This window comes from Canis aureus, chromosome 5 (assembly GCF_053574225.1).
Source record: "Canis aureus isolate CA01 chromosome 5, VMU_Caureus_v.1.0, whole genome shotgun sequence".
Lineage (NCBI taxonomy): Eukaryota > Metazoa > Chordata > Mammalia > Carnivora > Canidae > Canis > Canis aureus.
In genome coordinates, this window is record NC_135615.1 from 72474635 (window position 1) to 72489241 (window position 14607).

Here is a 14607-nt window from a genome sequence, read left to right on the forward strand (position 1 = left end):
CGAGCTACAGGACAGGTATTAGAATCAAGCCCAAGAGGCAGTCATTTAGCCAAACCAGTACTCACCCAGCAGCAGCCGTTGGGGTCACACAGCCCATCAGGAAGAAGCCGTGGAGCCATCACAGGGACACATGGAAGCAAAGAACAGCAGTGAGACATAAGCACAACCAACAGAGAGGCTCTTTGGGGCCCTGCTTGTTCTTGGGCAAGGGGAAAAATCCTTCCTGGGCAGGGGGAAAATCCTAAATCAAACCCATAGATCAATGCTCTGCCTCTGGGGCCCTGCTAGGGTCCCTATAGTGGGCAATCTGATCACCTGATATGACACCCAGAGCTCCTCCCAGACCCAGCCCCTTGCAGGCAGCAGGATCCCTGTAGACAAATATTAACTGAGCACCTGCGGTGTGCTGGGTGTTGGGGATACGGTATGAAGAAGACAGCCATGGCCCCTGCCCTTATGGGGCATCCAGGGCAGTGAGGAGGCAACCATGTAACTTAGAAATGAATTACAACTGTGATGAGCTGTCTCAAGAAGGAAACTTATGAACCCTGGTTCAAACCCTGGCTAGCACTCACTAGCTTTGTGACGTGGGGCCTGTCTTCTTAACTTCTCTGTGCCTCAATTAGTCATCTGTAAAATGGGGATAGCATTAGGACCCACCTCCAGGGTTGCTGTGGGCATTAAATGAGTTAATATGTATAAAACATTCTGCACAATGCTTGGCACCCTGTAAACTGTTCATAACTGGTAGCTACTATCATTACAGGGAGCTGTAGGCATAGATTTTGAAAGTGTGGATCAGGCCATCACCTGCCTGACAAGGTAGGGATTAAGAGAGACAAAGGAGGTGAAGCTCTGGGCCCAGTGCCTGGCACGTTGGTAACCAGTCAATACATGGTGGTGGCATTCTTAGGGCTGTTCTCTGTTAGTGCATCCCTAGGGTACAGTCCCTCAGCAGATGGGCTGTCAGAAGTGCCCTTTCCCCACAAACACCCAGAATTGCAACTTTGGACTGAAAAATAACCAGCATTCTCACTTGATGTTACAAATATCTCATCTCCTTTGACCTTCACAATGACCCAGGAAGTAGACAAGGCAAAGTGATGACTATTCCCATTTTACAGATGAGGACAATGAAGTGCAAGGACTCCGCTCTGTGGGCTCTTAGGTGTGTTACTTCATCTCTTCAAGCCTAGTGAAATGCTCAAGCCAGGATCCCAAAAGGCATCTGCCTGGATTTTGTTCTCTAGGTCTTCCCTTGTGTCTGTAATTCTAGCTGCACAGCCCCAGACAAGACTCTGAATCTCTCCAGCATCACCCCTTCATCTGAAATACTTATCAAATGGTCAGCTCAGGATCCGAGCTGTTCCTGAACCAAACTCTTCTTCCACAGGCTCAGCCACTGCTACCTTACCCCTCTCTCTAAACTTTTACCCCATTACCAACTTCAGCCACCAACCCATAGACCAAGGAATGTGTACACTCAACTACTAAAATCCAAGCTTTATAAATGGAAAAAGTGAGATCCACAGGTAGGTCCATCATCCAAGGTAGGTTTTCAGTGCCCAACTCTTTTACCTGGGCAGTAATCAGGTGGGGCTGCCCTCTGAGGAAACCCCCAGTAGGACCTTGATCCAAAGGTTTCTCCCTCTGCTGTTCTCCCCCCACAATGGGCCTGGTGAGCACCTGCGCATCCTATCCCTCAGCTCCCCAGAATAAATAACCCAGAGCTCTGAGCTCACCCAGTAAGGGTCAGGCAGGTTCCGGAAGTAAAGGCTATGCATTATGGGAGCCGGTACATACCAGGTGGTTACTTTCCCCTCTAGTTGAGTCTGGGGTTTGGGGTCAGACAGAACTTGGTTCAAATCCCAGCCCAGCCACTCCCCAGCTGTGTGACTCTGGTCAAGTAGATTCACCACCCTAAACTCCTGAGAAATAGGAATAATATCTACTCCCTCGTGGGGTTGTTAGGTATTAGTTAATGCAGCATTTTAAAGGCTTAGCACAGAGCACAGTGTACAGTAAGTGTGGCTCTAATTATGATTAGAGAATACAGGCCAAGAATAGGACATGAGGGCCCAGCACACATGCTACCTTACCCTGGCCCCATCCTTCCTCCCCCCACACCCTTCATGGGGGTGGTGGACTGTAAGAGGTGTACAAAGCCCCAAACCATGTCCTGGAAGCTATAATAATGGGTGCTGAAAGACCCTGTGAGGCTGTAGGCTCATCTTCCCTTCTCATTTCACAGAAAGAGAAATTAAGACCCAGGGAGAAAAGCAATGGGCCCATAGACTATATGGGAGTAGAATCCTGCCCTCTTTACTAAACATCAGAATCCCAGGCCCCAAGAAAAATCTGAATGCCCCACCCCCACTGGGGAACTATCACAAAGATCTATTCTGCAAGCCCCAACAAAGGCCACCATGACCTTTATGGTGAGCCCTTTGTGGGTACCCTATTTAGCTCTGCGGCTAGCAGACCCATATGTGGTGCTCAGGAAGGGCTTAGGGACCAACCCTTGCAGTTGCTCTCTGGCTCTGCAGAGAAGCTCTGCTCAGCCTCCCCCTCCAGAGGTGTCTCCCTGCATCTCCCTTCCTCACTTCCACCCTGGCCTCTGTCTCACCCTGCAGTCTGGGTCCCATCCCCTGGGCACAACCCCAGGCAGCTGAGCTCTGGGCCTCCAGAGGCCTATACAGCGTCAGCATCTTCCCAGCCAGGCTGGGATATTCCTGCCCAGCACAGCCAGCACAGCCTGCCCATCCTGGCCAGGGTCCACTCTGCAGAGGGGGTGCCGGCCCTGCCCTACCAGGGGCCCCACCCCCACTGGCCTAGCGGGTGCGGCAGCCTGGGAGCCCTGGGAGCTTCTACTGGCACCTGCACCTCCCGGAGGGAGGTCAGCCTAGTCTAAGCAGTGAAGGGATGGGCTGATCAGGAGACCGACGGGTGTGGCACCTCTTCACCTCCCTAAGGATCGCCCCCACATGCAAGTGCTCCAGCTACACCACACATTGCTGGGACCTGGCAGGCCCTGCCTGACTCCTAATACGCAGAGAAACCCCAGAGCCTCCTCACTCCATTTTCCTTCTTAAAACACCCTCCACTGGCCTCCTCCCAGACCAGCTCTCATTCTGGTCACTGCACACTATTATCTCATTTGATTCTGCTAATGCCTGTGAGGTCTGGATTATTGACTGAGGAAGAACTCTGGGACTCAGAGAGGTGAAGTGACTCGTGCAAGGTCACACAGCAAAGTGGCAGGGCCAAGATTTAAACCCAGTTCTGTTGCATGTGAAGCCTGCAGGGAACCAGATGTCTCCTTTCCCCCGCCTCTCTGCTCCCTAAAGCTTCTGGATCCCCCTCTTCCCAAACCTTCCACCTGTCTCCTTCCACAGTCCCAGTCAGAATTAATCATTCCCACCTCGTGGCTGCTATAACAGCTTGTCTACACACACCCAAAAGCGGTAGAGTACAGGAGTTATTTCTGAGGTGTCTGTCTCATTGGCACTCAGAAGGGCCTTGAAGGCAGGGGGTGACCCCAGCACATGCTCCTCAGACCTGCCAGTCTGTCACCTCTATCTCCACCCTCCCCCTATCCCCATGCAAAAGTCCTCTGACCTCCTCTTGTTGATCCCCTCCCCACGCCCAGCCTCCTGCCCAGGCCTGTAACTGGGGTGAAGGTAGGGAGCTTGCCGAAACCTCAGGGGCTCCGTGCCAGTGCTCTGGCCCCTCCCTCTCCCCTTCAGTAGCTGAGGATCTGCCCCAGACCTGACACCAGGCAGCGCTCTCAGGGACTCCCAGCTGCCCTGAGCACCAGGCCTGACCAGGCATTCCCCAAGCCTCCTCCTTCTGGAGAAAAGGGCTCCAGAAGCAGAGAAGGAACCGCCTTCTGCCCTAGTCTGGGGACTTGAGGGGTCACATTCAGCAGCTCTCACACCCGGGGGGAAGCCGTGGGCCTTGAAATAACCTCCCCCAACCCTTCAGGAATAGTTCTACCCTCCCCCCTTCGGGGGCAATCTTGGGCTGGGGTCTGTCTGTACAAATCCTGCCTCCAATCTGCCAAGGGGGAGAACTTTTGTTCTACCCCAAAGAGGTGGGGGTCTGCGGGAAAGTGTGGGCTAGGATGAGAAAGACTAAGGATAAGGACAGGACCGCAGAGAGAGCGAGAGGACAGATGAGGGACACCGGGGATGGGGGGGTGAGAGCAAGCCGGAGACTGAGACCCACAGGAAAGTCGCCGAGACCGAGACCCAGCCTGGCAGGGAGCGTGCGGGGCCGGGGCGGCGACAGGAGGGCCACCCTGGCGGGCGCAGCTGGCACCCCGGCTCACGGGTCCCTCAGTCCGGAAACTCAAAGTCAGTTACGTAAGGGCCGGGCCGGGCCGGGTGCGGGGTTCCAGGCCCCGGGGCCCCCCTCCCGCCGCGCGCCGCCCGCCCTCCCACTCCGGCCAGCGCTGCGGCGGGCCCGGCGGGGGCAGGCGGGCCGGGCAGGGCGGGGCTGGGGGGGCACCTGGGGCCGCAGCACTCCGCAGGGAGCCGCCCGCGGGCACCTGGCCCGGGACCCCCGCCCCAGACGGGCCGCGACCTCCTGGGACCTCCAGCGGCAAGCGCCAGCCCCGGACCCCGAGCTCCCGGACCCCTCTCTTCTCGCCCGCGCCCCTCCCTGCACCCTGAACTTCGAGACGTCTCCCCTGCGGACCCCAGTTCGGACCCTGGAAGCCGGGACCCCGAGAGCCCCTTCCCCTGACCCTTAGACCCAGGTCCCGCCCCTACCGGGACGGCGCGGGCCCTCGGGAGTGGGTCCGTCTGTCCCTCACCCCGTCCCTCCCGGGGACCCGGGATCGTCCCCAGACGGTCCAGGCTCACCTGGGCCGGACGGGGCGGGGACCTGGCCGGGCCGGGCCGGGCCGCGTTCTCGCTCTCCGCCGCTCTCGCCCTTTAAGAGGTTCCTGCCACTTTGCCCCGCCGGGGGCCTCCACCTGCACTGACAGGGCAACTCCGGAGTGAGGCCCCGCCCCCGGCCCGGGAGGCCTCCTGATTGGCGCAGGCAACTGCCAATCGGCGGGGCGGCGAGGAGGACCGGGCCGAGAAGTGCGAGCGTCGCAACCGGGAAAGGGCTGGGGCTGCAGGTGCGGTCTGACGCGGACGCCGAGCTCCGAACGGCCCCGGGTTGACCCGAGGGTCAGGGGAGGATTGGGTAAGCAGCTCCTGGATTGGGTGGTGTGGTGTCTGACGTCACACGGCAAAAGTATGATGCAATTTGCCACGTGGTGCTGCCCTCTAACCTAAGGGCTGGAAGGGTGGTAGGAAGGGAATCGGCTGTAGGGAACCTGAGGAAGTGACCCTGGTGAGACTCACCTGGATCACCTGTCCCCCCATTTAGTCCTGTGTGACCTTGAGCAAGTCACTTCTCTGAAACTATAAATCTTACAGTACTTTTCTGAGAATTAATGATAATGTGTTAAGTGCGAAGCACAGGTTTGGCACACAATCAATAGCGTCCAGTAAATATGGTCTCTTGTTCCTTTCATCCCCATCTTGCCACTCTTGTCGGAGACTTTCCGCCTCCTTATGGTCCATCCCATCAGCACTGGATGGGCTTACATAACCACTGGTCCAAGTCACTCCCCTCACTACCTCATTTTTGGCAGATGGGGAAAACTCAGGCCCATTGGGGGCAAGTGACTTCCTGGGAGTTCAGTGGTCTTCCTATTAGATGGGCCCTGCAATCAAACTGCCTGAGTCTCCATCCCCAGCGCTGCCCTGGACTTGGACAACCCTCTCCAAGCCAGCTTCCTCCGCGGTAAAATGGGGTTAGCAAAGGTTATTTTCCCCAAGGCCCCTCGATGGCTCAGTGGGTTGAGTATCTGGCCCCAGGTTTCCGCTTAGGTTGTGGTCTCAGAGTCCTGGGATTGAGGATCTCTGTGTGGGGCTTTGAGCTCAAAGATAGTCCATTTAAGATTCTCTCGCTCGCCTTCCACCTGTCTCCACCCCCAGGGTGGGCGCATGCTCTTTCTCTCTCTCTTTCTCTCAAATAAATAAATAAATAAAATATTTTTTTAAAAAGTATTTTCCTCAAGGGTTGTTGTGAGAATTAAATGAAATGATCCATATAAAGTATTAAGAACAGTGCCAGTTTCACGAGCATCCAAAAAGTGTTAGCACTTATTATGATTATTGATGTTAATTTTATATCAAGGTCATAAGTTAAGGTATTGCCCCCACCAAATTCACTGCGGGGTCCAAGCCAGGTCTTGTTTTAGGCTTCAGGGCCCTGGTCCCTGCCTTCAAGAAGCTCACAGTCTAGCAGAGGGTCTGACTGAGCCCCTCCATCTAGCCTAGCGGATACTTTCTGATGTAGGTGGGCGGCCTCCAAAGCACCAGAGAAGCTTTAGTTCCTTTAGCCAGAAATCTGGACACTTGAGAACCCTTTCAGGGGTCCCTAGCCCTGTCGACCGCACGGGGAAAGCTAACACACACATACAGGCTCCTAAGGATATTGACACACCTTTCACGTGCTTACAGTTTCCCCTGCCCACAGGTAGTAATGCCCAGTGGTTAAGAGCTTGGGCTTTGGAAGCAGTTGAGTCAGGGCCCTGCGTTTTTTACCGCTGTGTGGCCTTTGGGCAAGTTACTTTCCCTCGGGGGTGAAATGGGATTAATAATCGCCCAAACTTTATATAGAGCTGTTGCAAATATTAAATGAGAGGATAAAAATACATATGCAAATACCGAGTAATGCATCCAGTATTATTTTTTAATTGCTCCCACATGTATTCAGGCAACCCAGGAGGGAGCAGGCTGTGAACGCCCAGATTCGGTCTCTGCAGAGGGGTTTCCTCTCCCGGCCGGCGCCCCGAGGCTCCGCCCGGGCCGGGGGGCGGGGGGGCGGGGCGAGGAGAATCCCGCAGAGCCGCGGGAGGCCCTTCCGAGGCTCCGCCCCTCCCCGGCCGGGGCGGGCTCGCGGCTCCGGCTCCCGGGCCGAGCTGCCGCGCGGGTGACTCAGCAGCGCCAGCGCCTGCCCCGGCCTGATAAGTGTGTGCCGGTGAACGTGTGCTGGGGTGGCCGGGGAGGGCTCCGGGTTTCCGAGTCTGTGCGTGGGGCGTGCAAGCGGGGTTGTGTTTGTGATCTTGATCGTGTGTGTGGCTCTCTTCTCTCTGTACTTGTGTGTGTGTGTGGAGGGGCGGGGGGGGGGGGCATGTGTGTCACGGCGTGTCCCTGTTGGTGAGTTTGCATAAAGGGTGTGACTCGGTGTGACTCTCTGTGTCTTATAAACAGGTCCTCCCCCTCCCCCTCCCACCTCCCCCAGGCCCTGGAGACCGAGACAGCTCTGCTGGGCCCCACGGCCTCTCTGCCTAGGCAGCCTCTGTGCGTTTCTTGTTGAGGTGACGTCTGCACTTGGGTGGGTGAACCTGACCCTGTTGGCCACTGCGGAGGGAGGAGGGGGTTGTGGTGCTGTCGCTGCCTGGACTTCAGGCCCCCCTGCCCCCAGTACCTGTGCCTATGAAGCCTCTACCTCCCTTCCCAGACTGTAGTTCCTTACCTGAGCTGCTCCCTGTCGGGAAGACCTCCAGAGGAGACAACTCCCGTTTAGAGGCTGCTGTTATTTTAACATGCACTCTCATTGGATCTCACCGAATGTTTATGGCCTTAAGTTCTAAAGACTGAGACTTGAGAGTGGAGGTGACAACCCAAGGTCATGCAGCTCAAGACCAGTGGAGGGCGTGAAGGTGACAAGCAGAGGGCACATCTCCCTAAACCGAGCACCTAGTCTGCCTGGAGCCTGTGGGACGCTGATAAGCTTCTGGGGCAGGGGAAGGCACCTGTTTGTGTCCCCCCTCCTCTGCTGAGTTTCCTGGGCCTCCAGCCAGCTCCTTATCCTGCCAGAGCCTGAGCACTGCTACCAGCTTGGATTGGGTGATTGGGTCTTGAGTTGGGTGATAAAGAGGCCAGGGGACGGGCTGGGGGCTAAGCAGAGGGGCCAGGGCCAATGTGGGAGCATCTGTTGCTTCAACAAAACTTTACTGAGCACGTCATTCAAAACAGGCTGGCACCCTGCTCTGTCAAAGAGGGGAAGAGAGTCACAAGACCAAGCCACAAGGAATGGTGGAGACCGGCAAGCTCAGGCTTGAAGCAGGGGGAGTGTCTGGGATCTGTTGTGCTCACAGTCCTGACCACCATTTAAGGGAGAGTGTGGGACCTGGCCAGTCATATTTCTCTCCTAGCCTGTCTCTGTGTCAGTCAAATGAGGTAATGGCACTACCCTGCCTGCCTTTCCTGAGTCCAAGACACTAAAAGGGAAAGCCATTGGTAAACAAGGTTGCTCTCCAAACATAATGGACAGTCCCGTTGTGATTCATGGCCTCCTATGAGAAGGGCCTTAAAGAAACATACCCAGAGCCCAGAGAGGAAAAAGGGTCCCAACTGAGGGATTAGGGAAGGCTGCCTGGAGGAGGTGGCCTACCAGCTAGATTTTTAAGGGATGGATTTACTTTATGGAAATGGAAGAGGGTGCTCCAGGTGGAGGAACAGCCTGGATAAAGGCCTGGATGGTGAGGTTGTGTGCTGGGAACAAAAACCACTTTGGTATGTCTGGCACAGAGTGAATGTCGGGTTTAGACAGGGCCAGGTGGGGTGAGGGTAGAAGACTTGGGGATAACCAAGAGGTCTTTGAGGTAAAGACAGCCGTGTCCTGGCAGGGGTGTGGCAGTCTTTCCAGGAGGGTCTGGAGGAGAGGGAGAATTGGCAGGCGTTGGTTCAAGGACCCCCACACCCACCCCAGGACAATCCATCTGAAGCCTGGGGCGGATCCCCAGGATGACATTGAGGTGGGCACGAGGCTACAGAGCTCCCTCTAAGAGAAGGATGGAGGAAAAGCCAAGTCAGATGCCCTAGTCCGGGGAGGGACCCAGGCATGGGTGCAGAGGGTGCCTGCCCACCAATGAACATTGAAAGGCTCTGGAAGGCCTGGCCGCCTAGGAGTTCCTCTGGGTTTGCTCCAGTGTAGGGAAGGGGCCAATCCCATTGGGAGAACTCCTCAGGGAAGGCACCATCTCCAGAAGCCCCCATTGAATGAGCAGTGGTTGCTAATGGTGAGCTTATCATATATCTGCCAGTGCTTCGCTAAGATATCCCTATTCTATGGATGAGTAAAACGAAGTTTCGAGAAGCAAAGTGTTCTGCTCACCATCATTCAGCCAGTAAGCCGGAGGCGGGGACTCCCTGTTTCCTGAGATGGCAGGAAAGAGTTGAAGGAACTGTTTGGCAAAGGCGGCCGAGATTCAGGCTCCGTGAGGCCCCAGAACGGTGGAGGAACCGGCTCCGGGGAGAAGGAAACACGGTGTCTGCTGCCACCTCGTGGTCCTGGAGCCACAGAGCCCAGCTCTCCCGGCTTCCTGAGCGGGTAGCCCCCTCTCGGTGCAAGGGGTCTGCAGGAGTCAGTGAAAGGGAGGGCGCCCAGGTGGGTCTGACCTGGATTGTGAGACCCCAGGCAAGTCTCTTCTTGCTCCTCAATTCTCAGTGCCTTCAAGAGGACTCAAGGAGATCATCTGGACTCCTGTGGAGACCTTTCACAGCCTTGCCCTGTCTTTGCGACTGGGAAAAGGGAGGACCCAGTGGATCCGGGATTGTAGGGGCCTAAAGCTTATCTGGGAGCCTCTTTAAGAAAAAAAAATGAAGGGACCCCTGGCTGGCTCAGCCCGTAGAGCATGCAACTCTCAATCTCGGGGTTGTGAGTTCAAGCCCCACATGGGGCATGGAGCCTATTAAAAAAAAAAAAAAAAAAGGAAGAAAAGAACGAAAGGTTAAGGATACAAAATGCCTGTAGCCATATGGCATGGCTACAGCCATGGGCTGTAGGACACATATGGGAAGGAAAGGAAGTCAGAGTGGAAAGATCTTAGCCAATGCAACTTAATATATTTTATTTTTGCAAATTTTACAGAAATACATGACCTTGTGAACACAAAGTCAGGATTCCTCTAGGGCCCATGCTAGTGTGAAGTCTTGATCACTGCCTAGGACTCACAGTGAGTCAGGTATGGGGTCCCCCCACGGGAGATTTGGAGATTCTGAAGCCAGGGAAGGATCTGGGTTGTCTCCCTCCCACGCCATACCATCCCATACCATCCCAGGCAGGACTTTCACCCAGATCTTCCAGAACTTCTATCTGAAAGTGAGTCCATACTCACTCCACTTTCTCTGTGGCCACATCCTAACAGTTGGGTTGCTCCAGCCAGGACTGCTCAGGGGGCCTCTGTTCCACCCAGCTGAACCCTTCTTTGCTTTCTAGGCACGGAGGTCCAACCCCATAAGCCCCCGGGCAGCCTTCCCAGGTGCCCTTACCTCCTCGGGCAGTGCGGGCACTAGGTGTGCACAGCGGTCTTTAGTCAGTTCTAAAGAGCTGTTGGCTGAGTTCAGAGCTGTTGGCTGAGTCCCTGCAGTGCTGTGAGCCTGGTGTCACCCACATGTGTGATCTCGGATGGACACATCCTGAGCCCCTCCTCTTACAGCCGGGCCTGCGGGATTGGGGGCCTGGTGAGAGGACTCAGACCTGGTCCCAGCCCTCCTCTACCTCATCGTCTGAGAATCTGGTAAGACACGGACTGAGTCTTACAACTTTGAGGCCTGAGGATAATTTAGAGGTCAAGTGCTCCAAGGGGCTATCGAACTTGCTTCATCTCATAATCCTAAAGTGGGAAACAGAGAAGGGGGGCTGGGCGGGAGGGGATGTGTGGGGCGCCCTCTGCTTGGGCTCCCTTCTGAGGAACCATGAGTCGGAACCACTGTTGGAAGGTCAAGACCTTTGCTTTAGCTGACCTGAGACTAAGAGATTGGACTAGTTCTAGTTCACAGCTGAGGCTTGATGCAGACGTAGGTCTGCCTGACTGCAGGTCGGAGGCTCTTGGCTCAATCTCAACACTGGACGGCTGGGCGAACTACCCCCCCACCCCATCTCCCTTCTGTCACTCCAGGTCCCCCATCCACTTAGCACAGCCAGCAAAGAGAAGTTCAGAGGGGTCCCAGCCCCTCCCCTGGGGGTGGGAGAGCAAGGAAGGGGCCCTTTTGGAGCTGCCACACCGGGATGAGGGCAGAGACTAGACTTTCCTCTGCTCGTGCACTGCTCACCTTCAGTCTGAGCCCAGAGCCTGCCACACTGTAAATAAATATTAGTTGAATTGAATGAATTTGAGGCAATGGTTCAGGGTAGGGGAACCTTCTGAGGTAGAGAAACCATCCCTCCAGGTCAACCTCCTCCACCTCTGGGCATTTCTCCTGGTCCCCCTGGGGGTGAGATCTGCACTGGGTCTCTCCAGCTTATAAAGATTTTCAGCTTTGCTGTATCTTCACTTTCTCTTCAGAGCAACAGAGGAAGCTCTTGTGTGACTTTGGGCAAGTTATTTGCCCTGAGCCTCCATCTCATTTGTTAAAAATACCCACCTTGCATTATACAGCCTTCCCTGGGGCACCTGGGTGGCTCAGTGGTTGAGTGCCTTTGGCTCAGGTCGTGATCCTGGGGTTCTGGGATGGAGTCCCAGAAGGGACCCTGCTTCTCCCTCTGCCTATGTCTCTGCCTCTCTCTGTGTGTCTCTCATTAATAAATAAACAAAAATCTTTTAGGGAATCCCTGGGTGGCTCAGCAGTTTGGCGCCTGCCTTCAGCCCAGGGCGTGGTCCTGGGGTCCCAGGAGCCTGCTTCTCCCACTGCCCGTGTCTCTGCCTCTCTATCTCTCTGTCTCTCAAGAATAAATAAATAAATAATTTAAAAATTATAAACAGCCTCCCCTAATAAAAATACTTTCGTGTTTAGAATTATTTACTTGAAATCGTTATTATGACTTTGGGTGGCCAGTGATCGTTCCCGGCCAGCCCACACTCACCCAGTGTCTTCCAACAGAATGCTTCCCTCGCTCCAGGGCCCCCTTCAGGAACCAGCTCAGCCCCCAGCTTGCAGGGATGCGGTGGGGCCCGGGAGGCGGACGAGCCCCACCCCGCAGTCCCGGAAAACGGGTGAACTAATAAGGGTGCCGATGCCACGTGTGGCCGGTAGGCGGCAGCAGCGTCTGCGAAATGAGCCCGCCCTGCCGCCTTTCTCCCGGGACCAGATGGTGGGCTGTCTTCCAGTGTACAAACCTAGGTGTATAAAAGTGGGTGCCCCGGTAGGAGAGGAGTGTGTGCGTGCCTGTGGTATGAACGCACGTGTGCACGTGATTGTGAGCAATACGTATACAAGTGCCAGGAAGGAGTCTGTGTAAGAGAAGGTGTGTGTGCACGGGGAGGATGTTTGTGCGGTCAGGTGTGTACATGTGGCCTCCCAGTCTGTGGGTCTATATGCATGTGACTGTGTCACATGTATGGACACACACACACACACACTCAGTGAAGCATCTCTTGACTTTTTTGGTCCTGGCCCCCTGGAACATGCAGTGAGTCCTGCAGCCAGGCACACAGTGACACACAGCACATACCCCATCTCAGAGAGCTCTGGAATCACCTGTACCCCCCTCCCCCCGGGGTAGAGAAGAACACTCACATGTTAACAGAATGGGGAACCATGACTGATGTTTTTGCCTGTTCTTTCCAAACTTATCTGGTTTTTATGATGAGCATTCTGTAATAACCATAAACATTATTGGGAAAACACCTGTGTCCCTTTTCATGGGCTTCTCCTTTCCCCTTAGGGAGGGGCAGGGTTCACATATGACAATGCTGTGGGTGCCCAGATAGCAGCTGTCGGGGGTCTAAACAGGGCGAAGGGTCAGTCCAGAGCAATCAGAGAAGGCTTCCTGGAGGCAGAGGGAGTGGAGCTGACCCGGAAGGGCGGCGAAGTTGGCTCATGACTGTGGTCGGCCCTGCTGCTGCACCGCTCGGAGCACTGCCTGCCCTTGGGCTGGGCCTCGGCAGTCCTCTTCCTGAAGTGCATCCTTGCCTGCCTCTGAGGGAGTTGGAGGTCACACGCAGGCAAGATGGGACTTCGACTCCTGGAATCCCCCATTGGGAAAGGGCAGGAGAGGTCATCTGGAGTTTTCAAGCAACTGGGAGCTATGGAAAGGGGCTTAGGGGCAGACTGCGTTTCCCCATCAATGACACTGTGCCCTGCTTACCACATACAGATGTTGCCTCATCGGGTCCTCTAGGGGAGTCCTGGTAAGTTAGCTATAAAAATACCACGTTTAAAAAAAAAATAAAAAATAAAAATAAAAAATAAAAATACCACGCTTTACAAAAGAGAAAGTGATGCCCAGAGTGGCCATGAGGATATGCTTTTCAGGGCATACACAAAGCCGAATAAAAGTTCTGCACTGTGCGCAGTCACAGAAACACCGAGGTGCTCTCACATGTGCTGTGCGATCACACACACACACACACACACACACACACACACACACGCCCTTCAGAGCCGTTCTTCCCAGCCCCATGGGAGTTAAGCTCTGGGCACAGCCAGACCTCTGTGAAGTCGTCCTCACCTGAGTCCCTCCGTGTGAGTAAGGTGAGGCCAGGCGGTCTGCAGCCCCGCCCATGCCCCCCACCCCGCCCAAACCGTCTGCAGCTGAGGGGGGCTGAGATCCCGGTTGGGTCAGGGCAGCCCACCTGCGCTGGCGCTAGTTACCTTGACACAGCAGGCCTGCCTGGGGTGGGCAGGGCAGCCCCAGCCGAGGCTAAGGGTCTCAGAAGGGAGGTTACCTCACAAAGGAAGAGAGGCTCCATGCCCTGATGCCCTCTTAAAAACCTGGGGGGAGGTAGCTCCTGAGTCAGGAATTTCCCTTCCAGAGAATTACTTATTAACCATGAGAAGCAGCCACCAGAAAGGGGGGGAGGTCTCTTGGGGCATCAAACCCCACACCCAGGGCTTCCCTGAGTGCACCCAGAGGAACTTTGGGGCTTCTATGGCCAAAAGAAGGGCCACTGTAGGGCAGGAGCATGGGACGGAAGTGGGGTTGGGTGGAGGGGAAAAAAGCAGGCGGAGTTAGTGGGAGGCCCAGGAGGCACGTGGGGTGGGCAAGGCTCTGGAGGATGAGGGACTGAGATTGGAGGTAGGCTGCAGAGAAGGGGGAGCCAATTCAGAAGGGTTGGGGAGAGAGGGGGCTTCTGGAAGCCAGCTTTGCTTTGGGGCATGCTTTAAGAAGTGGCTGCAGCTGCCTTGTGTATGTCTCCCATCAAATGGGTTCGTTTTTCCTTTTTAGGATTTTATTTGTAAGTAACCTCTACACCCTGCGATCCAGAGTCGCACGCTCTACCGACTGAGCCAGGCAGGTGCCCCAGGTAGGGTTCTTTGGACGGTGTTGCATCTCCCTCTGAGCCGGTCCCAAGGGTAGGGCTACACTATCCGCCCAGCGTGAGCAGTCAGCTCTGTGTCACCCCCCCAGACTAGGGCCCTCCCTCCTGAGGAGACCGTGGAAGGTAAGCAAAAGAAACAGCCAGCAATGTGGACACCAGGAATAGTGCTTTTCTTTATTGGGAAAATGGAAGGTTGGTCCTTGGTACCAAGTTAGGACGTAGGGTAGGCAAAAAGCCAGGTGTTTGAGTCAAGCTTCATTTTGACATGCTTGTCCCCCTCACCCCCCAAAGTAGGGCAGCTACAAATACAAATACCAGACCCCCCCAGGTAC

At 55.3% G+C, this 14607-nt stretch overlaps 1 protein-coding gene across 2 annotated transcripts in view; it reads right to left on the reverse strand.

Annotated features, from left to right (window-relative positions):
• EPB41 (erythrocyte membrane protein band 4.1) overlaps window positions 1-5082 on the reverse strand; it is a 197835-nt gene extending 192753 nt beyond the window's left edge. Inside the window, exon 1 of one of the 2 annotated variants that reach the window (XM_077898847.1) lies at window positions 4866-5082. The gene's annotated coding sequence lies outside the window, so the exon portion shown is untranslated. The remainder of the gene's footprint in view (window positions 1-4865) is intronic. The other variant, XM_077898827.1, reaches the window with a different exon arrangement.
• Window positions 5083-14607: the final 9525 nt, after the last annotated feature.